Raw genomic sequence first — 12,486 nt, 5'->3', positions numbered from 1 at the left:
CACCATCTTGGCGCTGCTGTCATCAATATTGTAGTACTTAGGCATCACTGCAAAAGTTTTTGTCTTCAGTTACCACTGTACAAATCCGGCGAACTACTCATATTATGTCTAATGAGTTCACCTTACTATTTAACACTATTACGTAAGAAAATCCCACTAGTGTTACGATAACTAGTAGCAAGGTTATTAAAAGCTACTACAACTAAACGCACTCTGGAATGCTGTTCAGTTGAATGTCTCAGAAGACTATCAAGATTACATTTTCTTTTTCGGTGAACAGCACTGCCTTCCATTGGGCATGCTCGCGGGCAAACTTCCTACCTTCTTGATGCGCCGTACTTAAAAGGGTATCCCTTTCATTTTTTTTCTTTAGATGTGAGGAGCTGTGAGAATGACGCTTTTAACGTTTTTCACATTTGTCTCTTGACACACCAGCTCTTGACGGGGGCCGTTAAAGTAGAGTTGGAAGCTACCCTTAGAATTGCCCGTTTTTGCCGTGATGTTAAAGCAGGCGGTCTTCCAGTAGATTTCATCGTCCCATAACTTTCTGCAGATTTCAAAAGATTTAAAATAACTTTTCTACTCCTACCAGTATTTTTTTAATGCAAAAGCCTCGATTTTTCATTCGCTGAATAGTATTTTTTTCAACTGATGTCAAAGCTTTAGCTCGTCCAATTGCAAAGGTGGTTATCAACTTGACTTTTACTCTTAACACACCTGCTGGTAGTGGGAGCGTCAAGACGGACTTGCTTAGGCAAGTTGTTGGACTTGAGAAAATTCTTCTACATAGATACTGCTATAACGCTTACGTGTATTAACTAATACTGTGTATACTCGTACGCTTACTATTTATTACAGATACCACCACCATTCGCGCCTTTTTTTTTTATAATAAAACCTGTTCTAATCGAATTCTTGTACAAATGCAAAACTGTGCAAAATTCTCAAGTAATCAGTTCGACCAATGCTCCTTAACTTCAATTTACATTCGTGATTCAAGGTGTAAATGTTTCCTAATGAAACGACTATAATAAAACTTACCTTCAAATTTGATATATGCATGTAAATACACTTCAGAATTTTTACTTTCTTTTTCAATAGCAACGCAATATGACACAACACTGGAAAGTATTGAATTCTTCATCTGAATAACGATCAATTATAATTTAATAGTTAATAATACTTGGCCCAAGTTTTCGCTTTTCACGATTGCGATTTTTTAAAATTGTATTCCACTCCTCATCGGAACTAGATGAAGAACTTTCTAAAGCATTATTAAGTTGCATTAATAAATATCCTACTGTTGCCACAAAAGTCATTTTAATTTTATTTAAACGTAAATTTTATAAATACTCCACTAAAATGTAATATAAATTTTATATATTTTATATAAATTTTATAAATTTTATATATACATGTATATACATTTAATATAAGTCAACTTTACCAATCACAGGCCTGCGTTTTTTAACTTTTGAAAAATTGTTTAAATTTGATACTTGATTTTTATGTATTTTTGGGTGCTCAATCCAAATATGAACTCCATTTTTCCACCATCGCGTAAGAATTTTTCACAAAATCGCTTCACATTTTACAAAAAATTTGTGAAAAAGCAATAGTATTTAAAATTTGATTTTATTTGCAGTGATACGACAAGTAAAAGTACTTCAAAAAGCAATTCAATTTAATGAAAATACTTAATAAGATACTACTTTCTTCTTTGCAAGTCCTTGTAGAATCTCTTCCTTTTCATTTCCTTGCTCCTTTTGGTGCTTTGTCTTCTGTGGTCTCGAAGCAGGTCGCTCCTTTTCAACATCCAACAGTAGTCAACTATCAGCTATCTTCCTTGGTATCTCCTCTCCATTTCTATTATATCTTGGTGGAATCTTTCCCCCTGCTCCTCACTTACTGCACCAAGATTTGCAGGAAAGTAGTCGAGGTGCGAATGTAAAATATGCACCTTTAATAAACTCATGTTACAGCCTAAATTTTCAAATTTTTCTAACATATTCTTTACAATACATACAAATATATATGATATTTAATTATATTTTTTGTACACGTTTCTAGTATTTACCATTAACTGATTGTGTATTTAAATTATTTTGTTTATGTATGATTATGGATGAGTTGGCTGATATGTTTTGATTCTCAAGATGTTCCTCACTGGTACTCGGATTTTCATTTTCAGAAATAATAAGTGCTTCATGAACTGGTGTCCTTAACATTTGAGAAGTTAAGTTACTCTAATTCACTTCCACAATATCACCTCCTGAACATGTTGGTAGAACAGTTTCATTTCTAATTTCATTTCCTAACATTTCAAAATGAGAATTCAATGAGAATAGAAATTTACTTGTAAAATCTAATTTATAGATTAATGATTACAGTAACAGTTAGTGTAATTGCCTTAACCACAGTTTAATGTAACAATTATTTTGAGGGTAATGGAAAGAATAACAACAAACTTTACCGCTAATTTATAATCGTAATTATTTTGTTATTATTTATATCAACATTGCAGTGATTAATAGATTATAAATCAGTTTTTATAAGTAACAATTGATTTACCAGCTAAACCATCAGAATCGAACACTTTTGTCAATCCTTCAACACGATATTGACTTCGATAGTTTTTAATAATTCCATCTCCTCTTCTATGTTTGCAGCAGGTGGAGGAGATACATATTGTCCTCCACCTGTGCCTCTTGCATAAGCCTTGTTTTTTGTTCGTTCTTTTCTCTAATCTCGTTTTATCGCATCATATTTGAATTTTAATTGTTCTGCAGTTCGAATCTAACAGAGTTAAGAGAATATTTGAGAATACATTCTTTAATGTATATTGCATATTGTATATTAATATAAATTAAACGAACTTGTGATTACCGTGCCTGTTGTAGAACTATTGAATAAATTTTCTATTTTATCCACGTTTCATCTTTTTGTCTCCACGTGCAACCATCACATTTTTTGCATTCTATTATATTTTTATGTTCTTTGCCTAATTTTAATAATTATTGTTTATGGCAAGCCCTAAAATTGGGACCTCTTTTATATTTTTCTTCCTGTTTAATACATTCCATGTTTCACTGTCACAAATTTGCTTCATTTCTTTCAGTTTTAGGTTATGTATATATCACTAAAATTCAAGCGAGAGGAATAAAATAACCAATCGAGAGAAATTTAATATCCACAGTACCAACCCACGTCAAAAGGAGAGTAACTTACAGTTACCTAACTAACAGTCAACAATGTAGTGGATAAACGGAGAGACCGGTGACTAGAACAATAACTTTTAGCCATCTCTTACCTTTCAGTTATGTAGCAGTCACTTTTAACCGAGCATTGATAAACCGGCCATTAGAGTAGAACGTCCAGATCGTTCCAGACTATCTTCGCTAGCTCATCCTAGCGGCTCCGTAGCAAACTAGAGGTTTTTATCTTCCCTCAAGAGATGTTGTTCCAGCTGCGGATGATTTGTACGACACTCCGTAGGACCATTTCCGAAGAATATTTCTGTTCCTCGGAGGGAAAAGGCACCATGTCCATTTTTTTCGATTTTCAGATTTTGGCATCATTTTACAAATTTTTTGTTGCTCTTTCTACAGGTGTAAAGCACTATGTCCTATGTTTACTATTAAGCGATATATGTGTTTTTAAAAAACACTACGATACTTCATTGCTTAAGGGTAAAAGGCACTACATGGACATAAATTTTTTCACAATGGAGATGAAAGTAAAATATTTTAAAATATGGGAGTTAAAGTGGCCATACCAACTATAATAATTATGGTGAGAAGTACAGGAAAGAGTATAACCGGAAAAGTAGAAATAAAATGAATTAGGAAAAATATCTTCATTTGGCACCCCTGTAAAATTTACTTTTTGTGACATGGTGCTTTTTCTCTCCGAGGTACAGATTTAGAATTATCTTTTTTAGAACCATCAGCTATTTTGTCCGCTTGCGAACTCTAGACCATCTATATTGAATATCGGTCATTGGTTTCTCGCTAGGTAATCTTCTAGCACAACCCTAGCTTCTTCTTTGCTGTAGTCATCAAATTATATGGCTTAAGTACTAAGTATCCTACTTCCATTCCATTGCCCATGTTCCACGCACGAATGCAGTGAACGCGAAGGTTGTAATACTTCCCATTGGCGTGCACAAGAAAACCGGTCAATATTATGCATTTTCGTTATTAAGTTATTTCCTGGATTTTCAGCTTGAAACCTTATTATGGTTATTCTTGTATTTGGATTAAAAAAGGAAGTCATGATGATTCACATCGGATTCAATTTATTATTTTGTTTTATATTTAGCTGTGTAGTTAGCATGCTGGATTCCGACGTGGAGATCCCGGGTTCAATCCAGTTGTTGGTCCTCAGATTTTCTCTTCCTAGGAGCTTCTTCCGGTGATGGGCAGTGTTGTATGTAAGGAGATAATAATGTCCGATAGCCGGCAGACCACTGAAAAAAAGCTCCGAGAGCATCAGATGATGCGCTTACATTTTTAGTTTTTTTTTTTTTTAAACTTAAACCTCTCCCATAAAAAAAATGGCTATTAAAAGTTCTTCAGAATCGATCCAATAAATAGTGACCATTTAATTATTTAAAATATATTTTAAGTAATTAATTTAATGGTTTAAATTTTCACAAAAATAATATTGATGAGTAACACTTTTAATGAATTTATTTCAATTACTACTCATCATAATTCTAATTACTTAATGAGATTAACTTTTCCATAAAATGGTTTTGATAGAACTGCTTAGTTCAGTGATTACAAAACAATTGCTCTTCCTAGCTTCATATTAATAATCACTTATGTAACCAATTAGAAAATGAAGTCATTTTTATCCAGATTTGGGGTTTTCTATTTGCCTACCAGAAATTAGCTGGAACCTTTTATTTTCTATATATTGAATTATTATTTTTTTTTAAATTGGTATTGTTTATTACAATCGTTAGTTAAAAATCAATAAAAGAGGAAAAAATATTCATATTTAAGCGTTTTTCAGGTCAAAATTAAAAATAATAATAATAATAATATTTTTACATTAAAATATTTTTGTATTTAGCTTCGATATTGGTTTTTACGGCTTCATAAGTGTGAATGAAGGTCACTGGCGCGGCTTAACAGCCTCTAAACCATGAGTGAAGGTCACTGGCACGGCTTAACAGCTTCTAAACCATGATTGAAGGTCACTGGCACGGCTTAACAGCCTCTAAACCATGATTGAAGGTCACTGGCACGGCTTAACAGCCTCTAAACTATGAATAAAGGTCACTCACTGGCAGCCTCTAAACCATAAATGAGCTCATTGGCAAGATTAAAATAGTCCTAAATCCAGATTGAGACACTAATTGATGATGTTAAGCAGCTTCGGCGTAATGGATTCTTTTTTTAACTGACTATATGTTACAACTTCGAATTTATTTATAATGGAAAAATTATTCTTGATTTTTACTGATGTAAATGATAATTTATTGGATTTTTGTATTAAACTTCTCGTAAATTTACTATTCACGTTATTGAAACGGAGATAATAATTGTTAAAAAAGAATAATTTTAAGTAGTTTGTCTTAAGTGCGCTTCATATATATTATGATGAAATAAAAAATAGTCTATTATTGTCTAATTAAAATGCCTTCATTTTATAAAGGTGCCGTTAGCAAATAGCAATAATAATTTAATCGTCAATTTAACTGGCTATCTTTTTAGTTTTGAGACGCCAGATGCATTAATTAATGCTTTAATTGAATGTTATTATTTACATTATTAAATTAGATTTTAGTTAATTTTAAAATAAGATAATAAATGGAAATGTTGTATAGATTTTATACACGACTTGAGAATCTGTTTGAAATCATCATGAACTTCCTTTTCTTTTTTATTTTTTTGTGAGCCGGAAGGTTACTTAACCAAGATAATTACAGTAGTATTGAAAAATGTATTAAAAAGAAAAAACTTCGGATAATTTCCTGCCCACCCAAAATTAGTTTTTATAATTTGATCACGAGCCTAAACATTTCCATTATAATTAAAAAAAAAAAAAAAAAAAAAATTGATATTTCGTTTAGGTTGCACCGTGGAACCCGAATAAGGTTTTGACAACATGGATCAACCATTTTGTGTCAATTTACTAAGTAATAGTTATTCCCCTTCATCGCGGTGATTTTCTATTCCCTTCTTGTACTAATTGCAATGCATGTGTATAAATAACTTTTGTCACGAGTATTTTCTGGAAAAAATTATTACGTAGGCGTTTTAAGACTTTGCTTCTAAACTCTCTCTCTCCTGTGGCTCTACGGTCCTCGAAGGACCTTGGGCCTCCTCTATCACCTATTCCCACTCCTCTCTCCAAAACCATTCTCCTCCTTGTCCTTACTCCCAAATTTCTAATATCTTCTACATTACCCAGCCACCTAATCCTCGGTCTTCCTCGCCTCCCCCATGGGTGTCCCCCAGCCCCATTATCTTCCTGGGAAATCGGGAATCTTCCATCCTCACTAAATGGCCTCAATCTTACCCTCTTAATCCATCCTAGTAAATCCTGTTCCTGGTACAGCTCTCTTATTTCTCTGTTTTTCCTAATTCTGTACATTTTCCCTTCTTTCACTTGGCCAAAAATTTTCTTTAGAATCTTCCTCTCCCAGACTTTGAGCAATCTTTCATCCTCCTTGGTTAAGACCCACGGTTCACTGGCATACGTAACCCACTGGCTTGCTTCTAAACTACCTTTCCAAAGTTTTGTTTTTTCCATCTGTCTGAAATACCATCAATTTGCAGCCGTATTACACAACAAAAAATATACAGGGTGTGGCAAAGTAACCTCCCTATGGTTAAAATGTAAATAAAAACATACGTTTTCTGCATACAACATGTAATGGTTGAGGAGATAGTTGTTGGTTGTGGATGTTGATGGATAAATAACACTTTAGTATCGGTATAAGACTTTATGTATTTATATGACTGACTGCCAAGGACTGTATACTTTACACTACAAGAACAGAACAGACTGACTAACGTGGCTAAAACGATGTGTACAATTAAAGTGTAAGACTTTGAACAGAATCCTCGAACTCTCAGAATCCTCTTTTGACTTTCCTCCCGTTCTTATATACTTTCGCCGAGCCTCCCTTCTCTGTGTGCCGAGGGGGCTGTCCCTTTCTCTCTGGCTAGAGTGGATGAGTGGTGGGGTTTCACTACCCCTACGCTAGAGTGGATGAGTGGTGGGGTTTCACTACCCCTACGCTAGAGTGGATGAGTGGTGGGGTTTCACTACCCTTACACAACATATTTAATTTTGGTTGCTAACTTACTTAATTTTGGTTATGACACAGGAAGTATTTCATTCTTAGTTTTAAAAAGGATATCGGACAAGTGGTGACCGATTGTCAATGCAAGCAATAAAAACTGCAGCCCTCAGTAACTCTCTCCAGCATGTGCGATGAATTTCCTTGCTTATTGCTGGCTTCAGGTCTTGCAGGTCCCTAGGGCGTCGTTTGAACACCTATGTTTTCTAGTAACCACACACACAAAAAAAAAAAAAAATCACACGGTGTTAAATCGGGTGAGCGTGTCATATGATGGGGTTGTTGTTTGATCGTAGGATTTTATTGTTTGTTCTGTTTTTAGTTTTATTGTTTCTGGTTCATTTATAGAGTCCGGTAGATGTGATCGTGTTGCCATCTGAAATTGACATGTTTTGTTAATGTAGTTGTCCTAAGTGTTTATGAGATTGAAATGGAAAATGGTATATTTTAGTTGTGGATAGGTTTATTGTATTAGCGTGTCTATGTATTTGGTTTGGTGTTGTATGTGTATGTACCGGATCTATTAAGCCTTTTTCTATTTTGGTTATTATTTTGTGTTTGAGTTTGAATTAGATATATCTTTCTTTTAATGATGCTGATTCGGAAGAGCATACTCATGTATCAACTGAATCGTTTGTGTTGTATTTATGAATATTGGTTGTCGTGTAATTATATCTTTATTTTGGTTGTTTATATCTGTAGTTATTGGTATACCTTCCATTAACAGTTTCCATGTTCCTGCGTTGGTGTTATTTATGATTGGTTCTTCAAATAGGACTGGAGACAGGTCAGGATAACCTGCTGTTGGTAGTTGGTCTAAATGGAATCCTTTTCTATCTCTTAATGTTGGTTGGTAGCAGTAGTGTGACTAGTAGTAGTGATTTTCCTGTGCTTTTTGATCCTTGTAAGATGAGTGTATTCATTTTATTGCTGTGAATTTTGCTAAGAATTTTGGTTTGATTATATGAATCGCGACGGAGGACCAAAGGCAATACTAGTTTGGTCCGCCTTGAGCTGTCGCTATTCGCGACAGCATTATTTTTACCCAAGTTGGTAACGTCTTTCAAGGTACGCTCTTTCAATTTGCAATTCATCTTCAGCTTGTATTCTACGTAAATAATTAATACAATTGGCTGTGCTATAATTATTAAAAATAGGATGACGTACAGCAATACATATAGATCCATCTAAATAACATTTTTAGTTAATACATGATAAGATGATAACTTGCTTGGCTTATCATTTGCTATTAATAAATTTTCTAACTATATAATCTCTTTTGTGATTTGTACGACACTGTTTTGAATGGGGTCGTGGTGTGCATCCTTATTTGTTGTTTATTTAGTATATTTTTGCTGTACATATATTAGTTTTCTTATACAGTTATCATAACTTAGTCCTAATTGGTACATGTATTATAAGATTAGGATCTATTATTATTGATGTATTATGTGTCTAATTTGGTTGGTTCATCTAAGGCAGTGGTCGGCAACCTTGTCATTCAAAAGAGCCAAATACAGACAATACATGATTGAAATTTATTCAAAGAGCCATTTTTTTAACTTAGGTAAGTTTTGCTTTAGTAGAAGACATTATTACGGAAATAATTAGGATTAAAAGTAAACTCTAGAGCTTGCTTTTATCAAATAACTCTTAGTTTAAATAACAGTAAATTAATTAAAGTTTGGTATCATTATCATACTTTTAAAAAAATAATATTTATTTAAAAATATAAGTAGTTAAATAATATAAAAGGTATTGTAAGAAAATAACTACAAATACTCCACTTGTCCACGCGTAAGCGAGCGAGGGCGAAGGCAGGCGAGTGCGAACACGCCCGCGAGTGGACGCGCGGTGCGCCTCCGTCGGCGCGAGCGGGGGAGTAATGTCCTGCGGACGGGAGGGGCAGTCAGCCCATCGGAGGGGACGAAGCAGAGCGAGGAGTCGCGGGAGGAGGAGGTAGGGTCATCAGTTGGGTAATCAACTGCTGCGCCAGCCGACGACGATTGTCGTAGGATTGGCGCAGCATGGTCCAAGCAGCAGTGAACTGGCCCTCCCCCAGGGGGATATGTTGTATAATTGCCCTAGCATCCCCCCGCAGCGCATCTCGGAAGTAATGTAGGCGCTCCACGTCAGTGAGACACGTCAGTGAATGTTGGTCAAATTGACGCGGGCACCCCGCACCAACCTACTAAAGGTAGCGGGGGTCAGGGCACCAGGAATTATATTTATGCTGAGTCTCGAGGTTTCGTGTATATAACTCCTCCCTCCTAAAGTTTTTCGTGTCCTCACGAAATTTGGAAGTCTGAGGAGTTTATCGAATTTGGAGAAGTTGTTGGTAGGCTGCCATTGATGATGTACGAACTGGTGGCAGGGGAGTCACTGGAGTATCTGTTGAATTCTCCTCTGGTTGCTGGGGCTCACTTCTGTTAAAGAATTTTACAATTTTATAGATTTTTCTTCTATACCGGATTATTGGATGAGTGATTGAGAGGCAGAGAGCTATGATGGCGATGATGAATAAAGTTGTAGTGTAGTCGGAAGTGGATTCTTCTTCTAGTTCCTCTAGGGGCAACATTTTAATATTCAGGTCGTGAAGGTCAAGGAAGGAAATATTAAGTTTATTATATTGATCAGGGATAGAAGGATTGATTAGCATATGTTCTAATTCATTATACATATAGATAGGTTTACAGTTGGTTACTTTTTCATTAATTTCTAAAGTTAACAAGGCAATGTTTTTAATACTTACTGTAAGACTTACATGTTTTTATCAATATTTACAGTTGGGGTTTCATATACTAAATATTTATTTACAGCTTCAACATATTTTATAAAAGGGTTAGGTTTGGGTATAAGTAGATATGTTTAGGTGATTGAGCCCCGAATTTTGGAGCTGCGGCCTTATGGGTGACAGGGTGAGGGAATGCAGGGGGGTACCCCCGCTTCCTCACCCCGGTCCACACTAGGATAGCGCTGTGCGCGTCCGTGCGCGGCCCCCACTCCTAGCACTCCTTATGGCCGAGGTTGCGCGCACACGAGCGTCCGTACGCCCTAGGTTGCGCGCGCACCTGACGTCATCACACAACATCTTATCACAGGATATGGAAGGATTAAAATATATTACACCTATTAAGACATTTTTTATCAAATATTTTAACGCATTTTAATGTTATTTTTTTTTTTTTTTATTATAGAGGATAAATATTAACTTTTTTTTAATATTTACCAATAACGAGCGATTTTTGGTGTAAGGTTATGGATAACCTAATGTAACCTCCCCCGTATGTTATTTTTAAATTTATGAGAATATTTTTATCATTAAGAGGATAATCTTGACACTTTTAGCACAATAAACACTTGGAAATATGTTCGTAATAATAATATTTTTTTTATTTATTTTTAATATACTTACCATTAACAATTGAGTATTGGTGTAAGGTTATGGATAACCTAATGTAACCTCACCCCAATTAGTGTTTTTTGGTGCTTTTAAAGTCACCTAATAGCATCTTAAAGACATTAACTAGGTATCGCACATATGAGAGGTATTGTGAGCATCTTATCACTCATTATGTCACCATTTTAACACAAAATACGACATCTTACTGAGAGAGAGAGAGAGAGAGAGAGACGTAAGATTATGGATAACCTAATGTAACCCCCCTCCCCAACCATTAGAATGTGTTTTTGGCGTTGTCACCTAAAATAGTGCATCTTAAAGGTTATAATAATAAAGTTGGGAATATACATCTTACCATATGTATATTAACTGGGAAAGTATGTTGGAAAAGGAAAAAGAAAGAAAAAAAAATAGATTTTATTTCTTAAATATATATTTATTGTGTTATAATTTCATCAACATATAAATTGTACAAGCATATATTTTTTTTTATGTAAAACTAAAATTATTCACTCTTTTAGACAAATATACTTCAATGTGATTACAATTGTAAATTTCATCTAATTTGGTAATAATATTATAACATAAACTTGAGATATTACAACATTTGCAAGTATCCGGCCCTTCCGTGCATTTAGGATTTGACCAACAACAATTAATATAGTGGAAGTCTTTATAATCACCTTTTTTTACATATGCATGTGATAATGTTTCCAATTCTTGCATATTGTTGTATAAAAGCATAAATTGAATTGCTTGCTCAGGTCCTAAAACAAGTTTGTAGAAATCATGTTGAAATTGGTGATAGAAAGGGTGAGTCATAACCAAATTCCATTCTTCCATTATGTAATTCTTTCTAGTCACAGAGTGTTCGTATAAAAAACTGAACTCACAATGGGTGGAAAAAATCTCCTCAGGAGAGTTAAATAAGAACAACAACAACAAGAACGGAAGTGGGGTTAACCATAAAGTGGTGGGGATATCCATAGTTTATTAATACAATTTTTTTAAGTACATATCTGTTCAGGTAAAAAAAATATGTTCTACACTAAATAATGGACATTTAATACAGTTAAAACACCAAAATAGTTTATCATATATAATACTTGAAAGAAGATCAATATTGTTTGTATACATACAGGTATAATAACAATTCCAAATAATACCTTTAGGTGGTGTGAGCAAGTTACAACATTTAACACAAAAATTATAATGTGAATTGGTATTAGTGAATAATATATCTCGACCATTATTATTATTATTATTATTATTGAAAAGAATGTTTATTTTTCTAAAATAATACATTTTAATGGTTATTTTAATTGATTTAAAGTGTTGTAATAATAAAGATGTCTTGTCTGGATAACAATACATTATAGCAACATAATCTGATATTGACATTGGTTTACCAGCAACAAATTCCACATTATCAAAACAATATAAATCTATGAAACATTTTTTATACGTATCTATACAAAAATAAGAGTAAACATTGAATAATTTACATTGGATAGATGAAGGTATTTCCAATCGGGAAATATCGTTCCTTTTATCTAAATTTAAACATATTTTAATCATACTTGCGTCTAAAAGTGATAATGGTTGGAAATACCTCTTATCATCATCATCATCGTCAATAGTAAATTTTAAGCAAAGATTAGATATTGTATGCATGGTTAATGGTGCTGTTATTATCATTTGTCTAGCTGGTGGTGTCCAAAAGGAAGAGTATGCACACCATCGGATAAAATGAATCGTTTATCAT

General features: G+C 34.0%; 1 protein-coding gene across 1 annotated transcript in view; it reads left to right on the top strand.

The window, feature by feature from the left end:
* LOC141448014 (uncharacterized) overlaps window positions 1-12,486 on the top strand; it is a 28,696-nt gene extending 16,210 nt beyond the window's left edge. Inside the window, exon 1 of the mRNA XM_074116027.1 lies at window positions 1-12,486. This exon is cut by the window's left edge and continues 16,210 nt beyond it. The gene's annotated coding sequence lies outside the window, so the exon portion shown is untranslated.

This window comes from Rhodnius prolixus, unplaced genomic scaffold, assembly GCF_049639745.1.
Source record: "Rhodnius prolixus isolate KJV_2025 unplaced genomic scaffold, Rpr scaffold_1, whole genome shotgun sequence".
NCBI lineage: Eukaryota > Metazoa > Arthropoda > Insecta > Hemiptera > Reduviidae > Rhodnius > Rhodnius prolixus.
The sequence above is the reverse complement of the archived record's forward strand: the minus strand, read 5'-3'. Positions and strand labels throughout refer to the sequence as shown.